This window comes from Chiroxiphia lanceolata, chromosome 3 (genome assembly GCF_009829145.1).
Source record: "Chiroxiphia lanceolata isolate bChiLan1 chromosome 3, bChiLan1.pri, whole genome shotgun sequence".
In the NCBI taxonomy this organism is placed as follows: domain Eukaryota; kingdom Metazoa; phylum Chordata; class Aves; order Passeriformes; family Pipridae; genus Chiroxiphia; species Chiroxiphia lanceolata.
Genome location: NC_045639.1, coordinates 116,877,192 through 116,899,676, shown reverse-complemented (window position 1 = coordinate 116,899,676; position 22,485 = coordinate 116,877,192). Strand labels below are relative to the sequence as shown.

General features: G+C 53.6%; 1 pseudogene; it reads left to right on the top strand.

Annotated features, from left to right (window-relative positions):
* LOC116784646 overlaps positions 1-22,485 on the top strand; it is a 46,804-nt pseudogene that overhangs the window by 10,877 nt on the left and 13,442 nt on the right.

The following is a 22,485-nucleotide window of genomic DNA, read 5'->3' as shown; positions in this document are numbered from 1 at the left end:
AGAACTCCATGGCTTTGCAGTTTAGCAGAACAGAGTACAAGGCTGTCCACAAAATGCTGTTTCAATGCTTATGCTCTCAAGCCCCATGAAGACAATGGGATCCAACTGCTCACAAACTGGGTGAAATAAGGCGTGACTCCGACCGTCGCTCAGAAACTCCTCGCTTCCTGATCAGCCAGAATCCTCTTCCCTTCCTGCCGTAAACATTTCCCTCTGCTTTGCCCTTGAGCAAAGAGAAAAACCCTCCCTGGGCTGCTCAGTCCCATGGCCAAGATGGAGCACAAGTGCCAGGGGAAGAGCAAAGCAGCATGAGAAAGCCCAGTTGTGAGTGCTCTGAGGAAATAAGGGGCAGTGAGCAAAGCCCACTTTCCTGCAGCACTCAAATCCCAGCCCAAAGGGGGAACACTGTGGTACTGGGAAGATCATGGGACCCTCCAGTACCTGTCAGCCGAGGGACAATCCAGGGGTTCTGCTGCAGAACCAACAACCTCGTCCAACCCCCTCCTCAGGTGCCAAGCCACACACTCCTCCATTAGGTACAGCAAGAGAACTTTACACCAACCAGAAACAAAAGGTGATTACGACTGAAGCCACTCCAGCTCCACCTAACACAAAGAATTCATATAAAGTAAGTTGGGGATAGGGGGAAAACTGAGGAAGATCCCCGAACCTGCTGGGATCAGCAGAGGGGTTGAACCTCCCTCCGCCCCCAGGGACGCCTGTGGGGTGAGAAATACACTCTGGGCAGGTTCAACGCTGCTTTAAGGAGCAGAGCTTTGGTCGGGCCCCCCCAGAGGATATTGGCAGATTGCTTCGTGTTCCACCTTGGCCTTGCTTCCCAGAGCCCAGATTGCTTTCAAACACAGTTTTGCAGCCAGACGCTGCCGCCAACGCCCACGAACCTTATTAACCTGTCCCAGGCGGTGCTAATAAAGAGTGTTATTCCAGGAACTGGGAGAGGAGTCCTTTCAGTCGCCAGCAGCAGGTCCCACCTTGACAGGGCAGGACTGGTTGAGGGCGGTGTTTTTACTCCCTGCTCTGGAGGGTCCTGTGTGTGCCCAGGGCAACCGAACCCTTTGTTTCTTTGTTTTTTCCTCCAAAAAGCAGTGGTTTTCCACAGAAAAACATACTCCGTATTTTGCAGACATAACACAGTGCTACTTTTGCCCTGGTGGTGTCTCCGCTAATTCCAAGCTCTGGAGCCACACACTCCGTGTCCCAGCAGCCGCCGTTCTCGAGCAGAGCGCAGCCCGGCCCGGCCCAGCCCCGCTGCCTGCACAGTCCGGGACCACTGCCTGCGGGGGCTTCCCCACAGTCCCTGTGACCCGGCCTGGCCTCCACCAGATGCTCCCCCGGCCCAGCCCGGCGCCCCCGAGCTCTCACCTGTCCCGGGTCACGGTCACGGGGTCCCAGGGGTTCCTGGAGGGGTCCTGGGGGGTCCAGGCGGCTCCAGGGCTGGCGGGGCCGCCTTAGCCTTGGCCATGCTGCCCAACAATCCCCCTGAGGGGATCGGGGCCACCTGCGAGTCACAGTGTGCCCCGAGAACCGTCCCCTCACAGCGAGACACAGCCCGCCCTCACAACTGTCCCCTCACAGTCGAAGACACAGCCCGCCTCACCCCCCCACTCCACCCCTCACAACAACCGTCCCCTCACCCTCCACTCACGCCCGCCCTCACAACCGTCCCCTCACCCCTCACACACACACCCGCCCCACAACCGTCCCCTCCCCCTCACACACAGCCCGCCTCACAACCCTCCCCTCACAGCTCCATCCACAGCCAGCCCTCAGTCCAGCCCCAGCTCCAGCCCCTCAGCACTCTACCAGTCCCCTCTCAAGATCAGGCCCTGGGCAGTTCAGCACTCTCGGGCTCTAGTGCTGGATTAGACCTTCACAGCTTTGCTGAAGCTGCAATCCCGTGTGCTCCTTCTGGATCGGGGCAATGCCAGACACAACCACCCCCTGGAGTGGAATGGATGGGAGCAGCCCTGGGGAGAAGGACCTGGGGGTGCTGGAGGGGAGAGGCTGGACGTGCTCCGACCGTGTGCTCTGGCCCCAGAACCCCCGTGCCCTGGGCTGATCCCACAGGGATGGTGGGCAACAGGGCTGGGGGGGATCTGCCCTGTCGGAGGCATGCCCAGGGATGCAGGGGACACACTGAAGGCAGAGAAGCGAAGGAGCATGTGCCAAAATAGACAACCCCATTGGTCCACAAGGTCACATGGTTTTTAGGGAGAAGAGTGAGCGCAGAGTTTGAATAAAGCTCTTTGATTGCGATCTCATCAGAGAGCTGAGTCCATTTCTTTATCATATAAAGTCCACCACACGCAACACGTGGTGCCCGAACTCAGGGCTTAGAACCTACATTAGGCCAGATTAGAACACCCTGAATCAGGGGAATATTGGTAAATTCCGGATATCGTATCATTTTATGATATGGGAATTTTTCACCAAAAAAACCTAGACCTCTTTAAGTCGTTGTCTCAGCCGGTACTGAGAGACGCAGATAGTACAGAGAGCTCAAAAAATTAGGGAAAAGTGCACAGGAACAGAGAAGAAAAGAAGAAAAGAAGAGAAACGAACGGCGGACAGCGAAAAGCGGAGCCGGGACCACGCAGGCAGAAGTGGGCAGTGAAACAGCGAAGCTGAGTGAGTACTTCAACTCCTAGCCCCACCGCAGCCCCGGACCTCAGCACCGCACCAAAAACAACCCAGTCGCCCACAGCCGCTGGAGAAGCAGGAGCAGACCCGGACAGCACCGTCGCCGACAGAGACGCCCAAAGGAAAAGAAAGCCGCGAAAACAGCCGATCCAGAAACCGAAAGTAAACTCAGCAGCCAAACAAGGACCCTTGCCCACGTGTATCCACAGTGGCCAGACTAAGGTAAAAACATGGGAAGCTTGATATCACAAGGCATTGAAATATTAACTCTACTGCTAAGATCTTAGCACATCCAAACACAAAGGCAGAATTACCAGAATTAGTAAGGTTTATTAGGTCTGTATACCCCACGCTGCCACTAACAGAAGTGTTACATATAGACATATGGGAAAGACTGGGACACATTCTAAACCAAAGGACCGAGGCAGGCGATCGCCGAGACCATCAATTGGTTAAGACCTATTTTAGACATAACCACAGAGGAGCTACATCCTCTATTTGAGCTGCTAAAGGGGACTCCGACCTAACGTCTAACAGGTCTCTGACAGCAGAGGCAAAGCAGGTGTTAGACATTTGTGCCAAGGCAACAGAAGGCAGACAAGGCGGAGAAATCCTGAACGCAATCTGCCTTGCCCTTGTTCCCAGCAGGTACCAGCCATTTGCAGTTTTGTTTCAGTGGGATCAGACTGAAAAAGACCCACTGCAAATTCTAGAGTGGCTGTTTCTACCCCACACACCACCTAAACTGTGTGGACTACTAATGAAATGTTTGCCAAGCTTGTCATTAAAGGCAGAGGACGACTACAGGAACTGGATGGGAGAGATCCTGCCACCATCTACGTCCCAGCTACAAAGGACAACCTCGTCTGGATGCTAGCTGAGGACGCAGGATTCCAGGCTGCCTTGGCAGGCTTTGACGGTGACATTTCAATTCATCTCCCTAAACACAGACTGTGGGCAGAAATCAGTAGTTTACCTTTAAAAGCCACTACCGGATGCAAACATGAACCAGTGAGAGGCCTCACGGTCTTCACAGATGCATCTGGAAGGACACGAAAAGCTGCAGTGACTTCGGTAAACCCTGACACAGGACAGTGGGAACGAGAGGTACAGACCATGAACCAGGGTTCTGTACAGGTTCTGAACTGGCTGCCATTCGTATTGCCTTGGGGAAATTTTCTGAACAACCAATTAATATTGTAACCGATTCCTATTATGCTGCAGGGTTAGTGTCCCATCTCGAAAGTTCGTTTCTTCGAGATGTTGCTAACCCTCTGTTGTTTGAAATGCGTTCTGTATGGTTTCTTATCAATCACCGAAAGTTTGATTTTTACATAATGCACACACGGTCACACACTGACATTCCAGGACCAATAGCTGATGGGAACTGAGAGGCTGACAAAGCAACAATGTTTAACACCGTACCCAGAGTCTTAGAGCAAGTAAAATAGTCTCATTCATTTTTCCACCAGAATGCACATTCTCTGAAGAGACAATTTCAAATAACACTCAATCAAGCTCGAGACATAATTATGTCATGCCCAGACTGTCAGAAAATCACACCCATGCCATCTCAGGAAGGCGTTAACCCCAGCGGGTTAATGGCAAATGAGATTTGGCAAACAGATATCACACACATCCCCGAATTTGGCACATTAAAATATGTACACATAACCGTAGATACCCATTCCCAATACATAACTGCCACAGCACACACTGGGAAAAGGCCAAGGATATAATAAGACACTGACTCAGTTGTTTTGCTACCCTTGGTACCCCAAAACAGATTAAGACCAACAATAAACCAGCTTTCATATCAGAAGGTAAGAACCTTCCTATCAATTAGGAAAGTTCTCACACCACAGGTATTCCACACTCACCCATCGGACAGGCAATTGTAGAAAGGGCACATCACACTGAAAGACATGTTAACAAACAAAAAAGGAGGGAATCAGTCTGTAGCCCACAAGAGCATCTGTGGAAAGCCATGCATGTTATAAATTTTTTAAATTGTGACAGTGCTGAAAGAAGCAGGCACGAAAGGCAGCACAGGCTCAGGCTTTTGCCTCTCCTAAACAACCAGTCATGACAAGAGAGATGATTTCAGGACAGTGGATGGGACCGGTGGACCTTGTGACTTGGGGAAGCTACGCCTGTGTGGCTACAGGAAAAGAGCTGAAATGGATTCCTTTCAGGTGTGTTAGACCCTACCTAGGTACAAAACCACAGCAACAAGAACCAGAGTAATGTAGAAGTTATAAAACAGTTGTGTTTTAGTAATAATGTTTAAGTTTCAGGTTTACATTTGAGGATGATCATGGCTGGGCTTTGCGAACGAAGATTTGGGAAGGCTCTACCCACGTTTGTTGCAAGCACGTTGGTGGCTAAAAAGGCCAATACGAGACAGGCACGTCCAGTTGCAAAAGGCAGAGCAGAAAGACTCCTTAGATGGTAAATTCTGCAAGGCACGATTCTTCCTGCTTTGCCTTTTCTCCTCAAGGGTGATCCTGCGTGCTTTCTCAAAAGCATCAGCAGTGTTATAGATGCTGTGTCTCCAGGTCTCCCGACTGGAGGCCAGAGTAGACCAGTTATGGTGATCAATATGGCCAAGGCTGAGATGTTGTTTCAGGGAGTCCTTGTATCTTTTCTTCGGGGCTCCTCTCTTGTGGCAGCCAGTGGCAAGTTCACCATAGATCAGGATCTTAGAGAGGCGGTGGTTGGTCCTTGTCATGGTTTGAGATACCCCAAAATCCAATTCCCTAGCTCCATCCTCCCCTCCCACATCTCAACCTAATGTGGATGATTCTTTCCAGACAAAACACACCAGACTCAAAGTGGGGGAAAGGGAATATATTACAATGACTGTACAAATAAATACTATAACACATTATACACACAATCACAACTATCTCTACCATGACATATAGTATTTACAATGGATCAGATCTCTTCTCCCTTCCAAATAAAAGTCCAGGAGGGAAAGAAGGACAGATCCCTTCCAGTCTCAAAGCAGGAGAAGTATCTTCTACAGCAGCAGTCATCCGTCCTCTCCACATGCATGCAGCAGCTGATAGCTGGATTCTGCCAGCACTCACGAGGGAGGTCCAAGCTCCCTCGGCCCCGTCACCACCAAGCAAGGGGTCTTCCTCCATGGACTACGTCACCCCAGACAAAGGTCGTTCCACCATGGTCATATCACGAGACGCAGGGGGTCTTTGTGACGGTCTGGTATCTCCAGGAGATTCAAGTTCCTTGCAGGGCCTCTGTGCCCTGCCATCAGGCTGTGAGCTTCTTTGTAGGTTGCAGCAAGGGAGGGCCCCCAAGGCCAACCTCCCACACCATCCTGGCTCAGCTCTCAGGATGACTGAGCTTCTCAGCTCCTCTCTCTCTCCGGTGCTGCATGTCCAAAACTCTTCTCCTTAATAGGAGTCCATCTCCCTCTTTTTCTCAGAGGGATCAAAGGAGTTTGGGGAGGGGTCTGGTATCTGTTCTTACCCCCAGAACTCTGTCTCTCAGCTGCTGGTTCTCTTTTCCTCGGCTCTCCTTCCAGGAGTCTTCTCTGCGGTGCTGCATGTTGTTCCTGCTGCTCCTCCAGTTCAGGTCTTATCTATCCTGGCTCTCTGCCAGGCTCTGGACGCTGCGTCTCTGCTTTCTGCTCTGTCTCCGCTGCCCAGTTTGGAGAAAACATCTCCCGGCTTAACTACAGACACTTAGTCCAGTCTAACACTGTTCCAAGTCTTTGCAGTCCCCAACTGGGGTTGGGAGGCCCCAGAGGCCCTGAGGGGCTCAGAGCCCCTTCCTCGTGGCTCTACAACATGGCCACCTCTCCTCAACAACCAAACTACAACTTGTCTCTTCCGGTGCTTGTGATATGTTTACATTTTTTGCAGGAGCGCCCATTGGACAGAACTTCAAAACTTCCACGGGTTTCCACCCCTTGGGGGTTACCACTTTTCTTAGCCTCTGGGGGGAAAACAAGATCCAAACCACTACAGTCCTTCATCCTGGAGACGTGCCCTGCCCAACGCAGCTGTGTTTTCAGTAACATGGCCTCGATACTTGTGACTGCTGCTTGTTCAAGAACAGATGTATTGGTCACATAATCTGACCAGTGGATATTTAGGATTGAACGGAGGCAGTGTTGATGGAAGCGTTCTAGGAGACTGTCCTAGTTAGAACAGCTGGGACCAATTCATCGCTGGATAAGTATAGCCCAGGACTGTGTATTCTATGGCCTTCCATGCCATTTCCCAGAAACTGTTGTCAGTAGAGGCCGGCAAGATGTTCCTGTCCTCATACCCTTTTATGGAATTCCCCGCTCTGAGGGAAGGACTGAGCATCTTCATACCCTTTTATGGAATTCCCCACTTGAGAGAAGGACTGCGCATTCCTGCCTGAACCGGAGAATGTATAAACTTGGAGTTTCGGAACCTTTTTACCACTCTTGGGATCCAGAGGAAGACTGCAGCTCACCGCTCTCAACCAGACTGCAGCTCATCGCCTCAACTGGACTGCAATCACCACTTTTGACCACACTGCAACAGTTCGCCCACCAGCAGGTTTTTTTTTCCCCTCTCCCTTTCCTTTGGACTCGGGGGGGGGCCCAAGAAACACCACTTTGTTCATGCCCCAGGGTGCTGGGTTATACATTTGGGTTTTGTGGGTTAAAACCAATTGCTTGTCTGTATAATCGTACTTATTGTATTATTTTATTAAATTGTTATTCTGACTTAAAATCTCTCTTTTGAGTTGAGTTCATTACCCCTGCTGGTTAACTTTTAAACCAGCACAGAGACGCAGGTGGTGGCGGTAGATGACCCATGATTCAGATCCATATAAAAGAGTAGACAGCACTATGGCTCTGTAAACACTGATCTTTGTACTTCTCTTCAGGTGTTTATTTCGCCAAACTCTTTTATGAAGCTTTCCGAAAGCACTGTATGCCTTTGCCAACCTGTTGTCTATCTCCCCGTCAATCTCACCATCCGAGGAGATGAGGCTGCCCAGGTAATTAAACTGCTGGACTGATGTGAGTTCTGATTGGCCAATGGTGATGTGGGGATGATGGGGACTTCCTGAGGTGCAGGCTGATGGAGAACTTCTGTCTTCTTTAAACTGACCTCCAGCCCAAGAGCTCAGCAGCGTCTGCAAACAGGATGTTAAACGCTGCAGAGCTGCTTCTGTGTGAGCAACAAGGGCGACGTCATCAGCATAAAGCAGCTCCCGGACAAGATGGTTTAAGGTCTTGGTGTGGGTCTTCAGTCACCTTAGGTTGAAAAGGCTTCCATCAGTACGATATCGAATGTAGATCCTCAAATCAACAGACCTCAATGATTTGAGGATGACCAGTGTGGCAAAAAGCAGTCTATACAAAATCCATGAGTGTGTGTATGATGTATGGATTGACGGCCGGCAATGAATGTGCGTGTGAATAAATAAGAGAGTTGTCTGACTGGCCTTAAAAACCAAACACCCCACAAAATAACACTACCTCTGCCACATGGTCACTTTAAGAGAATTTAGTTTGCTAAGCTTAGCCTGTTTTTGAAATAAAGTTGAACTCCCCAGTTATTTAAAGCCTCAGATTGATAAAGGTTATGAGTCTATGGACAGTTGGGCTAAGACCCCTAGGTTAATAAAGTTATTCTTCCAAGTTGCACTACCCTTTAGAAATATAAGAAGGTTTTAAAAGGTTTACAATAGATGTATAAGAAGCCAAAGCAAGTAATGTGCTGGGTCATTGCATGCTTTGGTAGTTGTAATGCACTGTTCTGATTGTTTGCACTGTTGTTTTTGCACTGTTTTCGTGACTTTAAATAATTCAGAAGGGGGTGATGTAGGAGGCGTGGCCCAGGGATGCAGGGACGCATTGAGGGCAGAGAAACAAGGGGCATGCACCGAAATAGCAACCCCAGTCACAGGTCATGTGGTTTAAGGGATAGACAGGGAGCGCCGAGTTGAATAAGTTCTTTGATTGCCATCTCATCGGAGAGCTGAGTCCACTTCTTATCGTATAAAGACCAACACGCAACACTGCCCCCTCAGCTGAGACCCCCCTGCAGAGCTGCCTCCAGCCCTGGGCAACAGCAGCACAAGGACGTGGAGCTGCTGCAGAGAGTCCAGAGGAGGCCGCGGAGATGCTGCCAGGGCTGGAGCCCCTCTGCTCTGGAGCCAGCCTGGGAGAGCTGGGGGTGCTCAGCTGGGGAAGGGAAGGATCCAGGGAGACCTTGGAGCCCCTTGCAGAGCCTAAAGGGGCTCCAGGAGAGCTGGAGAGGGACTGGGGACAAGGCCTGGAGGGACAGGACACAGGGAATGGCTTCCACTGCCAGAGGGCAGGGAGAGATGGAACATTGGGAAGGTTGGGAGGGTGGGGAGGTCCTGGCACAGGTTGCCCAGTTCTGGGATTCGATGATCAGGGGTAAGAGGCACAGATCAGGTGGTTTCCAGTCAGGAGCCCCAGGTACTGCCCAGCTCCTGTTGCTTTTCATGGAATCATAAGATCACTAGGGTTGGAAAAGACCTCCCAGATCATCGAGTCCACCGCCCACTGAACAACTTTTCACCCCAAACCAGGCAGCAGTTTCGTTTCCCCACTCTGCTGCTGTAAAACACCTGATTAACAGGAATGCAGCAGCCACACCCCACACGGCCTGTATAAAAGGGAAAACAGCACCTACAGGAGAGCCGGGGCTGGATCAGCAGAGGGGCTGAGCTGAGCTCTCTCACCTTGGGAGCTCCGGAGGGAGACGGTAGGACCTTGGGGCTGAGCTGCGGGGCTGGGAGCCGGGATCAGCACGGAGCGGGGCTTGTTTGTCTTCTGCTTCCCATGCCGCGGGGTTCCCATGGCTGGGGAGATGCCAGGAAGGAGCCCCTTCCCTTTGCAGCCCGTGCCCGGCCGCAGCGGGGCCGATCCTGCCCGGCCCGGGCACCCCCAGCCCCAGGCGGGGTGCGGGGGCTGCGCTCCCCGAAGGCAGGACCGGGGTGCTGGGGCCCTCCTGGGGCCGGGGTGCTGCCTGTGCCCCGCGCCGCTCCTCAGGGAGCAGGGCAGCGTCGGGGGCATGAGGGGCACTCCTGGCCCTCCTGCTCCGGCCCCAGCCGGGGGACACTTGGTCCTTTTCCTCCGGGATTCCCCTCCCTTCCAGTGCAAACTTCACCGCCCGCAGCGCTCTGGTCCCTGCTGCAGCCCCTCAAAGGCACAGGCGCTTCCAGAGCCCATTGCCCTGGGGAAGGAGGGAAGTTGGGAGGGGACAGAGCTGGCACAAGTGAGGGGACTATACCAGCAGTGGCCGTGAGCCAGCCGTCCCGAGCAGCCGCCTCACACCCCGAGGCTCTGTTGCCCAGGGACTGGCTGCACATCTGCCCCTGAGAGGAATCAAAGTCCCTCCTGTGCTCTGCCGGCACGCCCAGTTTTCCTCTGCTTCCTCAACTCCCCTGATCTCGCCTTTTTCCCCTCTGCTTTTCCCCTCCCCTGCCCCATCCCACTGGTGGGAGTGCAGGAGGTCCTGGAGGCTCTCCTGGCGCTCCTTTAGGCTCTGGAAGGGGCTCCAAGGTCTCCCTGGATCCTTCCCTTCCCCAGCTGAGCACCCCCAGCTCTCCCAGCCTGGCTCCAGACAGAGGGGCTCCAGCCCTGGCAGCATCTCCGCGGCCTCCTCTGGACTCTCTGCAGCAGCTCCACGTCCTTGTGCTGCTGTTGCCCAGGGCTGGAGGCAGCTCTGCAGGGGGTCTCAGCTGAGAGGCACAGGGGCAGATCCCCCCTGCCCTGCTGCCCACCATCCCTGTGGGATCAGCCCAGGGCACGGGGGGTTTCTGGGCCGGCTCGTGTCCCAGCCTCTCACCCCCCAACCCCCAGGTTCTTCCCCAGGACTGCTCTCCATCCAGTCCACTCCCAGCCAGTTTGTGCCTGGGATTGCCCCAACCCGGGGGCAGCACCTGCCCTTGGCCTTCTTGACCTTCAGGGGTTTGGCACTGTCCCACCTCTCCAGCATGTCCAGGTTCCTTTTGCAGGGCAACACGGATTTAGAGCCCAGGTGAAAGCCTGCTCTGCTCCCCACCCCACAAAGGCCCTGGGGACTCTTTGCTGACGGGGTAATCCCCGCTGCAGGAGAAGGGTTGGCCTCCACTGCTCCCTGCAATCAATCCTCCACGTTGCTGGGTTGCCATCTCCTGACTCTCTGGTCTTCTCCTTTAGGATCTGGGGCCTTTCCTTCCCGCTGCTCTTCCTCCGGAATTCTCCAGGGGGTTCCCATCTTCTCCACCCGCCGCCGTGTCCCCCAGGCCTGGGCTGTGACGGTGCTGTGTCCCCTGAGTTGGGCACCTTGGCTGCCCGTGTCCTCTGGGCACTCAAGGCTGGACCAAGAGGAGCATCTGCTCTCAGGTGGGTGAGGTGACTCAGAGCCCACGGCCAGGGCACAGGGTGCCTCAGTCTGCACTGGCCTGAGAGGGAAAGCTGACACTCAAGGCTCTGCAAGGCTCCAGGAGCCCAGTGCCAACCCCTGGGAGCCATCCCTGGGTTGGGGAGGGTCTGCTGTCCCTGCTGGGATGGAAGCTGAATGCAGGGGAAGGGTTTGTGCATGGAATCAACCTCTCCAGGATCCAGCTGAACTGAGACAGAGACACTTCTCAGGTTTGTGGGACGGTGTAGAAAACCCCAAAGGGGTAAAGGCAGGAGTCCAGGGAGAGCACCAGCTCTGTTAGGGTGAGAATCAGGGAATCACAAAATGACCGGAGTGGGAAGGGACCCACAAGGATCCTGGGAGACATGGAAAGCTTTACTGAAATCCAGAAAGGTTCCATCAACTGGCTTCCATTGATCAGCTACGTGGGTTATTGGGGAGTAAAAGGATATTCAGTTTGACGAGCAGCACATTCCCCTCAGGACCCCGTGCTGGCTGTGACCAGTGAGTGCCTTGTCCTTCAGGGGCTTTTCAAGAACTCCCAGAACAACCTTCTCCACAACTTTACCAGGCACTGAAGGGACACTGCCAGGCCTGGAGTTCCCAGGGTCATCCTTCCTGCCCATCTGGAAAACTGGGACAATGTTCCCCAGCTCCCAGCGCTGCCTCTGTGTGCTGGGAGCACCAGCTGGAGCAGCCGGCGAGCGGGAGAGCCCTGTGCTGGGAAGAGGGTGCAGGATGCAGGCAGGGGGGTGGGACGGGCACAGGGGCTGTGCCGGTGCTCCAGGGATCAGCAATGCCCTCGGCTCTCTGCACTCATGGATTCAGGAGTCCTGTTGGAGGACTGGGTGATGTTGAAGGCAGCACCTTCTCCATGGCAGGTTGTGTGGCCACATCCGTGTGTGTGCGTGTGTTGTCTCTGGGATACACACTCAGCTTCAGGGCTGATCCCACAGCAGGCACATCCATTGCCCGGGAAGGAGACCCTGGGCCTTGTGGCATCCCAGCCTGGGCTCCAGCAGCCGCGGGGAGCATCCCCAGGGCCGGAGCTGCTGCAGAGCCTCTTAGAGGAGCCTGGGGCCTCTCACAAGAAACCTTAGGCAAAGTCTCCTTTCTTCCCCCACAGCCATGGCTTCGCAGGACGACTCCCAAGAGGGGCATGGAGAGGCACAGCTCCTGGCAGAGGCACTTCAGAAGGAAGGACTGGAGGCTGGATACTGGCTCCCCAAACTCTCCCAGACCCTGGGAGTCCAGTGCACACAAGCCCTGCAACACCTCCAATATGAAGACTACCTTACGTTGGAGTGCCAAGTGCGGCACCCCTGGGAGAAAAGGGCGCTCCAGAAACTCCTGAAAATAAGAGATGACAAAGCAACTTCTGAGGAGCAAGAAAAGCAGCACTTGGAGAGGACAAAGCAGAGACAAGGAGTGGCCAAGCAAGTCCTGAACGAGCTGAAAGAAATGCTCGACAGCCGCAGCCACAGCCAGGATGTTGTAAGGCAGATAGCAGAGGCTCTATGGCAAGCCATGGAGATTCCAAGGAGTTCTGGCCAGCACCAAAGCCCTTGGCAGTTGTGCTGGAGAGCATCCAGAAGCAGCTGGAGCAGCAGGAGTCATCAGTGGGCAGGAGGGAGAACATCCCTGACACGGAGGTGCTGAGGCGGGCGTCGGGGGGACTGGCCCTGCAGGGCATCTACAGAACCAGCAGGGCTGAAGATGTGCTGGCAAAGCGAGAGCAGCTCCTCAGGGTTCCTGAGGGATTCCAGCTCGCCGGTCCAGAGCAAGGATCGCAGTTTGAAAGCAAGAGTTCTCCTGTGCAGCAGAATTCACTTTCATCAGGTCCGTGGAGCAGCTGGGCTTCAGCATCAGCGTTTCTGCCAAAGCCGAGTTCTGGGGAGTTAAATTGGAAGCTGGTGTAGATCACAGCAGCTCCTCACAGGCACAGGGCACCCACCAGTCCCACTCTGAGCAGAGCTACTTTTGCACCACCAAGTACCAGTATATCCCTCTGGCCTCCTGCTACTTCCAAAGGAACCAGCTTTCTCTCAGATGGGGCCCTGCGGGAGTTGCAACACATGGAGCGACTTTTAAACCCCACTGGGGAAGAAGACCAGCCCAACCTGCTGGAGACTTTCTTCAGAAGGTTTGGGTCCCACGTCAGTCAGGGTCCCCTCCAATTTGGGGGATATTCTGGTGGAAGGCGTCTACAGGAGGATTCAGAGCCGAGCAGAGGGAGGAGATGAAGCGACAAACATCTGAAGCCCTGAACGCCTTTGTCGGGGCCAGTTTCGGTGGCTTTGGGGCCAGTGCAGGGGGACCACAGATGTTTCCCGGTCCAACTCACAGGCTTCTGTCCAGGGCAGAGCTGGAGAGAGCTCCCACACAGAGATTCAGTGTCAGGTGTTCACCACAGGGGGCCCATCAGAGACTGATTCTCTCCCTCAGTGGAAAAGGGGCTCGTGTCCAATAACTCAACGTGGTGCGTTATCGACCGCGGCTTCCAGCTGATCCCGGTGTGGGAGGTCATCCTGTGCAATCACAGCAGGGATTTTCAGTCCGTCCATGGAATGAGCCGCACCCTCAGGGCTGCGTACAAAGCGCTGACGAATCAGAGCGTCGGCACCGCTTTTGAGAGGAACTGACCAGTGCAGTGGAAGAGGCCAGAGAGTTCATGGAGATTGTGAAGACCTGGGAGGGGAGTGGATGAAAGGAAACTGCTCACACTGATGGATCTGAAACAGGATCTGAGTGCAAAAACCAAGGATCGCAGAGTCTGGACCAACGTGTGCCTGTCGGACAAAGCCCTGCAGGACTTCCTGGTGAACACCGTGAGGAGTTGCCAGGAGTCACCTCCAGAAAACTCCACCTATCAAGGCAATCTTGAGGAGCCTCCTGGATCCTCTATCTATTCTGTCAAGGACTTCCCCAGTCTTCCTTCATTATGCAATGGATCTTCCAGACTGACCACACGCTTCCCAAAACTCCCAATGTCTCTGAACTTGGAGAGCTCCTGCAGACACTGCAGCAAACGATGGAGCACATCCATGCTGTCACCTACGCACCAGGAACCTCTGCTTCTGCCATCCAGGAAGCAAAGAGAGAAGCCACCCTGACCACAGGCCTCGCAATTCATTCCTTACTGCGGTCTCTCCAGGAAAGGCTCAGAAGGACATGGAACTCTTGGTGCTCTTAATTGCGACCAGCACAGGGTACCAGGTGGAAAGCAGCACTTTTCAGCACCTCCTTGGCCATGCAGAAATTCAGTACCTGGCCCAGGCAATGGCAGCGGCACACGAGCAGTACGTGACTCTGAAGGAGCAAGATGCTGCCAGAGCTGAGGCCTCCCTTCTGCTGACGGGTCTGACTGTGACACCCCAAAGCAAAGAGCTGTCCCCAGAGCAGAAGAGGGAGCGGTTGCTTTTCATGGAAGGTCACATGGAAGGCTTGTGGTCCACAGGGACAAAGAATCTCCTCCAGAAGCACAGGGAGTGCCCAGACTGGGAGATGCTGGAACGTGACTTGAATTCCTTCATGGGTGGGAGCTTGGAGGAAACAGGGGATGATGTGAGGATGCAGAACATACTCAAAGACATGGAAGACACTTTCCAAACAACTGAGCCTTCCAGTCCCTCCAAATCCGAGTCAGGTGCCAGCGAATCCAAAGCCAATGAAGCCACTGCAAACCAAGAGCTCCTCCAGTTGCTCAAGCGCCTTGGACTAGAAAGTCACTATCCCAGAAAAATGGGCACGGGACATTTCCACATCATCTGCAAGACATCTCTGCACGACAGCCAGCCCAGCAAGGACCAGGAACTGCCATTTCACTTCCTGCAGAAGCTCTTAACCGTGGACTATCGGGTGAGGTACCTGACTTGCAGAGATGGGAGCAACCCAGAACTTGCCCTCATGCCAGAAACCACAGAGCAAGAGCGAACCCTCAGACTCCTTTGAAAACTTTCCACCGTTTGAAGGAAGCACCCCTGAAGCTGCAACCAGGGACAGCCACGTGCACCCCATGGACCTCCAGATGGCAATTTTCCACTGTGCTGATGACTTCATGAGACAGTCCATTGCAACCAAGCTGGCCTTCTGCCAACTGGCACTGCCCCTGCTGGTGCCCAAGCCAGGCACTGCCCAGATCGAGTTCCCGCTCTGGGCTCTCAGCCAAATCAAAAGGAGCTGGAAAGAGGCGGAGAAGTCGGGACATCAGCCCAGGATGAACATCACAGTAGCAAACACACATCAGGCAGAGACGCCCATCGTGTCCTTCATCCGCATTGGCACCTCTGCCTCCTCTTCCAAGTCTCAGCTCCTCAATGCTCTGCTCAGCAAACAAAGACACGACACTTTTTTCCACCGCCATTGCCGAGGCAGCTCCAGAAAGCGTTTGCTGATGGAAGGTGTTGTGGAGATCGCCTGGTACTGTCCCCGGGGAAGCCCCGATGACACCTTTGAGTGCTGTGTGGCTTTCTGTAACCTGCATGGAGACGCCAGGGACCACGAGCAGCTGCAGTTCTTACAGGAGATCTCTGCTCTCAACGTGGCTCTTGTCTCTGAGTCTGAGCACATGGACGACAGAGGGAAAAAGCTTCTGCGTGACCTGTGGCAGTTGCAAAGGCCTCTGGTTTGTCTTCTCACTGACAAAGAGAAGGTTGCAGCTGGACAATCCAGCAAAACCACAACAATAGGGATCAAGAACAGAAACGAAGCAGAGATGTTGAACGAGCTCACCGAAACAATCCAGGTCTCCTGGAAGGGTCCAACCCTCGTTTCAGCCTGGATGCCTGCCTGGACAAAGCTCGCCAGCACGGATTCTTAGTGGATGAAGATCGACCCGAGTGTGTGACAGCCAAAGCAAAGGCAAAGGAGCTGGTGACCTTCTGAAGAGAGAAGCTGTCTGAGATCAAATCCCAGCTCCTGCCTCTTCAAGGAAAACTGTGGCATCAGTGGTGCCAAAAGGACAAAGAACTCACTCGCTTGCAGGAGAAGGGGGGCAGAGCATGAGCACCATCGGAGCCAAATTGAATCCGAGAAGGCAGCAATTAGAAGAAAGCAACTAGAGCGAGCCTTGCCCCTCAACCAGCTGATGAAACCATTCCTTGGCTTTCTCCTGTCACAGCCAGCAGATACCAAGAAATACTTCCTGCAGTGGATGAAGGTCTTTATGGATGACCTGTCCTCGGTCAACTTGAGGAACTGAGGAGAGACTATCACAAGTTATGGTCTGAAATCTGGAAAAAAAGAAAAGCAAGGAAAAAACCAATCCAACCCTGAGTTGCTGAGTAGGTTGGAGGCCCTCTTGATGAAATTAATGATTCATCCGTTGGCCTGGAGCATCTGTTGAGAGAGTAGGGCAGATCTATGAAGCTCTGCACTTAAGGAACTCAAAGAATGAAAATGTTGTCAAACTGCCCCAAATGGCAGCAGAGCTGATGGTTTCAGGGTATCCCGTGGAGCTGATGGATGGGGAGCTTCTTACCTGCCCCTGTGGGGTAGGAGCAATCTTTGACAGCCTAATTGAGAGGCTGGGGGACAAACGAGTGTTTGTTCTCTCCGTGCTCGGCATCCAGAGCACAGGGAAGTCAACCCTGCTGAATGCCATGTTTGGGCTGCAGTTCAACGTCAGCGCGGGGAGATGCACCCGGGGAGTGTTTATGCAGCTCCTGCCACTGGACGAGCAGCTGCAACAGGACGTGGGCTTTGATTACATGCTGGTTGTTGACACAGAGGGCCTTCGTGCCATAGAGATGGTCAATAAACAGTCCCTGAACCATGACAACGAGCTGGCCACCTTTGTCATGGCATCGGCAACGTGACCCTGATCAACATCTTTGGGGAAAATCCCTCAGAAATGCAGGATGTTCTTCAGATCGCTGCGCACGCTCTTCTGAGGATGAAGAAAATAAATCTTTCCCCCAGCTGCCTCTTTGTCCACCAAAACGTGGGAGAAGTTACTGCCAAGGAGCAGAACATGGAAGGACAAAGACGTTTGCAGGAAAAGCTGGATGAAATGACCGTGGCAGCTGCCCAGCAGGAATGCTGTGACGTCTCCTCCTTCAGCGACGTCATCCGCTTTGACGTGAACACCCACATTCACTACTTTGCTCACCTGTGGGAAGGAAACCCCCCAATGGCACCACCCAACCCCACCTACAGCCACAACGTCCAGCAACTGAAGAGCAAAGTTCTCCAGGCTGCCAAGGAGTCCCAGGGCTGCATTTTGACGCTCTCCAGCCTGAAAGTCCGTATTGGTGACCTCTGGAATGCTTTGCTGAACGAGAACTTTGTTTTCAGCTTCAAGAATTCACTGGAGATTGCTGTGTACAGGAAACTGGAAACTGCCTTTAGTCAGTGGACCTGGAGGCTCAGGAGTCACATCTTAGACGTACAAATGAGACTCGACAACAGAATTCGGAACGGGGACTTGCAGCAAGTCACCAGAGAACACCTGGAAGGGCTCGTGCAAGAGACAAGTGATGCCATCGTGACAGACATGGAAAAGTATTCAGGGAAGACAAACACTGTGAGATGCTGGTCCAGTGGAAAGGCAGCACAGAGCTGAAGCTGAAAGAATTAAAAGAGAATCTTCTTCATGAAACTGGAAGAAATGTGAGAATCTCATTGAACTGCAGAAGACCCAGAGTAAAGTGGATGCAAGGAAGTCAGAATATGAAGACGAGCTCTGAGAAAGAGCAGGGAGTTGGCTCTGACTCTGAAAGGCAAGAGCCTCAGTCAGAGAAACTGAGAGCCAAGTTTACTTCTCTCTGGGAAAAAGTGGATTGCTGAAGTCTCCCATGCCAGTCCCCCACCAGAAGGGTGGATATTGATGTGGAAATAGAAAATGTCCTTCTGGAGCACTTTAAGGAGCCTGGTTTCCATGCAGGATCAGGTCATTTCCCAAACACAGAGGATTTTCCTTGGACTTGAAGAAACATGTCACAAAGAAAAAGAGTTGGAAAACATACCTCGCGTTGAATGTTTCCAATGTTGATGTGATCTTGCAGGCATCACAGACAACATCATAAAGCGTGTGTGGGCAAACATTGATAAGAAGGAACAGGAGAAACGGGATTACAGTCGAACCTTTATTCATGAAATACTCCATGAAGTACAGGAAGGTGTGAACTCCATCCCCAGCAATGCACCATTTAGTGTTAACAAAGATTACATCATAGATTTATCTCTGTACCTCTGCAGAACGGCAGCAGAAAGGTTTAAAGCCATGCACGAAACGTTCCAGAAGGCAAATGACCCAGTCGTCTACCTGAACAGCAAGAGAGAAGATTTCTTCAAATGTTTCCAGATTTCCTGCCAAGGAGCCACTTATGTCACAGCTTTTGCTGTTACCTTTGTGACAAGCTTGCCCCAGCTCTTCACCGGGCCGTCTATGAGAGGACGGCTAAAGCCATCGCTGGGGACATGCAGGAAAGTCCCAGATTTCCAGGGCAACAGAGCCATCTGGATGTTTGTATCCTGAGATTCCTGGCACAAGAAGAAAACTTTCAGTATTTCAAGCAGTACCTTCAACACCCAGAACAGTTTTTTCAGTGGTACATTGAGAGACGTGTTGAGAGTTACTGTTTAGGTGAGAGCCGGAGGCTGGAGAACTTTTTAGATTCCTCCCTTGATGTTCTCTATGGAAACATCCTGTCAGCTGTTTTATCATCAACCCAAAGGGTCAAAGACGAAAAGACGAAAGGACAAAATCTCTCTCTGGGGATGAATTTTGCAGGGAACTGACAGAGCTGATCAACTTGCCCAGAAGTGACCTGAAGGGCCTCGAGCATCAGGAGCACAGACATCGAGTTCCTGAGCAAAGCCATGGCAGAAGCACTGCCTGCCATAACAATCAGGGGAAATTTGCTGTTGCTGATCTGAGTTGGTTTGAAAGGAAGCCTCACACCATCCTGGCAGAGCAGTTTTGGGGGTGCTGGGAGCAGTGTCCCTTTTGTGGGGCTGTCTGCACAAACACCATGCAGGGACATGATGGAGACCATCAATTCTCTTCCATCGACCACAAGCTTTGAGGGGACGCAAGTGGCACAAAACAGATCACCTGGTCATTGATATTTGTTCCAGCAGTGTTGCAAGTGACTGTAGATTCCAAGGCTGAAGACAATGGATCCACGCAAGAGATACCGGGATGCAGGACCTCCTTTCTCCAATTGGAAAATTCTTCCTGATCACATGCAAGCCTACTGGAAATGGTTTGTTGTCATTTCAGGACAGATATAGAAACCTGGCACGGTAAGAAATTTCAAGGCAGAGGAGAAATCCCTGAGGCCTGGCAGAGAATTACCAAGCAGAAAGCACTTGCTGAGCTGGACAAGCCTTAGGCCATGTTGATGGAAGGAGATGAAAGAAGATGAAGGAAGAAGCTCCACGATTTTGCAGTTTAGCAGAACAGAGTACAAGGCTGTCCACAAAATGCTGTTTCAATGCTTATGCTCTCAAGCCCCATGAAGACAATGGGATCCAACTGCTCACAAACTGGGTGAAATAAGGTGCGTGACTCCGGCCATCGCTCAGAAACTTCCTCACTTCCTGATCAACCAGAATCCTCTTCCCTTCCTGCCATAAACATTTCCCTCTGCTTTGCCTTGACCCAAAGAAAAACCCTCCCTGGGCTGCTCAGTCCCATGACCAAGATGGAGCCCAAGTGCCAGGGGAAGAGTAAAGGCAGCACGAGAAAGCCCCAGTTGGATGAGCTGCTCTCAGGAAATAAGGGGCAGTGAGCAAAGCCCAGCTTTCCTGCAGCACTCAAATCCCAGCCCAAAGGGGGAACACTGTGGTACTGGGAAGATCATGGGACCCTCCAGTACCTGTCAGCCGAGGGACAATCCAGGGGTTCTGCTGCAGAGCCAACAACCACGTCCAACCCTCCTCAGGTGCCAAGCCACGACCCACCCTCCCATTAGGTACACAGCAAGAGAACTTTACACCAACCAGAAACAAAAGGTGATTACGACTGAAGCCACTCCAGCTCCACTAAACACAAAGAATTTGTAAAAGTTGGGGATAGGGGGAAAATGAGGAAGACTCCCCCGAACCTGCTGGGATCAGCAGAGGGGTTGAACCTCCCTCCGCCCCAGGGACGCCTGTGGGGTGAGAAATACACTCTGGGCAGGTTCAACGCTGCTTTAAGGAGCAGAGCTTTGGTCGGGCTCCCCCCAGAGGATATTGGCAGATTGTCGTGTTCCACCTTGGCCTTGCTTCCCAGAGCCCAGATTGCTTTCAAACACAGTTTTGCAGCCAGACGCTGCCGCCAACGCCCACGAACCTTATTAACCTGTCCCAGGCGGTGCTAATAAAGAGGTTTCCAGGAACTGGGAGAGGAGTCCTTCAGTCGCCAGAGCAGGTCCCACCTTGGCAGGGGCAGGGCCAGCTGAGGGCAGTGCTTTAACTCCCTGCTCTGGAGGGTCCTGCGTGTGCCCAGGGCAGCCGTCCCTGCTCAGGGGCCTGGGCCTGCTGCACTTCCCTCCAGCTCTCAGCCCCACCGGCAGCTGCTCCTGCCCTTGGCCTGGCTGTTGAGCAAAGCCTTTGCCGTGCCCCCTGTGCAGGATCCCGTGGCCCAGCAGCTTCCTCCCAGCCCCCGGGGCAGCGCCGGTGCTGTCCAGGCAGCCTGGGGGCACTGGAGCCGGCTCTGGAGAAGCTGGGACAGCTGGGGCTCTGCCCCCGGGGACGGCCTTGGGGGTTGGAACTGAGGTCGCAGTGCCCCTGCTGGGCTCCCAGGGAGCCAGGAGGGAAAGCAAAGAGCTGCTGGGGGGGGTGGGATGGAACGCCGAGCAGGGACTGCCTGGGGGTCTGTCTGATGCACACACTGGGAAAGAGGGGGGCTGGGCAAGGCAGGGGCCGGGGCTGGGCTGACAGGCTGGAGGAGGCCAGATGGGGCTGGAAGGGGAGAGGGGCAGATCTGAGTGGACCACCTCAGATTTCTTTCCCTTCTCCCCTTTACTTTCTTTCCTTCCCTGCTCCTTCAGCCTCCCTCTGCTCTGGAGCCAGGCTGGAAGAGCTGGGGGTGCTCACCTGGAGAAGAGAAGGATCCAGGCAGACCTGAGAGCCCCTTCCAGAGCTTAAAGGGGCTCCAGGAGAGCTGGAGAGGGACTGGGGACAAGGGCTGGAGGGACAGGACACAGGGAATGCTTCCCACTGCCAGAGGGCAGGGAGAGATGCAGATTGGGAAGGAATTCTTCCTGGGAGGGTGGGGAGGGGCTGGGTTGGGATTCCCAGACAAGCTGTGGCATGCCCCCATCCTGAAGTGTCAAGGCCAGGCTGGACAAGGCTTGGAGCAACCTGGGAGAGTGCAAAGTAAGGGGAGTGGAACAAAGGTTCTTTAAGGTCCCTTCCTACCCACACCATTTCCCATAATTCTAGGATTCACCTTCTCCAGACAAGGGATGTGTTGCACAACAATGCATTTCTGTGGGAATTTCAAGTAGAGGAGTGTATCTCACAGAGGAATATTTTTACATGTCCTATACATGACAGAAAATGCAGAAATCACTGCTCCAGGCCACAGGTTTGTCAGAATTAACTAAACTTCAGGACCAGTTCTGTGAGTGTAAGAAACAGGCACCTGATAACAGCATTTATGCTCGATCCCACAGTCAGTCCAAGAGATCATGGTACCTGAATCACACTGACAAGCCTCCCTGGGCAACTCCCACTTTTCTGGCCTTGTTTCCTCCTCCAAACATTTAACCGGCAACCTAAAAAGACGGGGGAAAAAGGAAGTTTGTTTGTATTTTTTTTCCTCCAACAAGTAGCGGTTTCCACAGAAAAATTACATCCTGCGTATTTCGCAGACACAACACGGTGCTGCTTTTGCCCTGATGGTGTCTCCCGCTAACTCCAAGCGCTGGAGCCAAACATTCTGTGTCTCCCGTAAACCCAAGTGCTAGAGCCGCACCCTCCGTGTCACAGCAGCCGCTGTTCTGGAGCAGAGCGCAGCCCGGCCCGACCCCCACTGGATGCTTCTCCCGGGCCCAGCCCGGCGCCCCCGAGCTCCCACCTGTCCCGGACGCGTCAGTCAGGGGGTCCCGGGGGTTCCCGGGAGGGGTTGCCGGGGTGTCCAGGCGGCTCCAGGGCCGGTGGGGCCACCTCAGCTCCAACCGCGCTCCAATGGTCCCCCTGAGGGATCTGGGCCGCCTGAGAGTCACAGCGTGCCCCGAGAACCGTCCCCTCACAGCCGAGAGACACAGCCCGCCCTCACAACCGTCCCCTCACCCCTCACACACACAGCCCGCCCTCACAACCGTCCCCTCACCCCTCACACACACAGCCCACCCTCACAACCGTTCCCCTTACTCCTCACACACACAGCCCGCCCTCACAACCGTCCCTTCACTCCTCACACACACAGCCCGCCCTCACAACCGTCCCTTCACCCCTCACACACACAGCCCGCCCTCACAACCGTCCCCTCACTCCT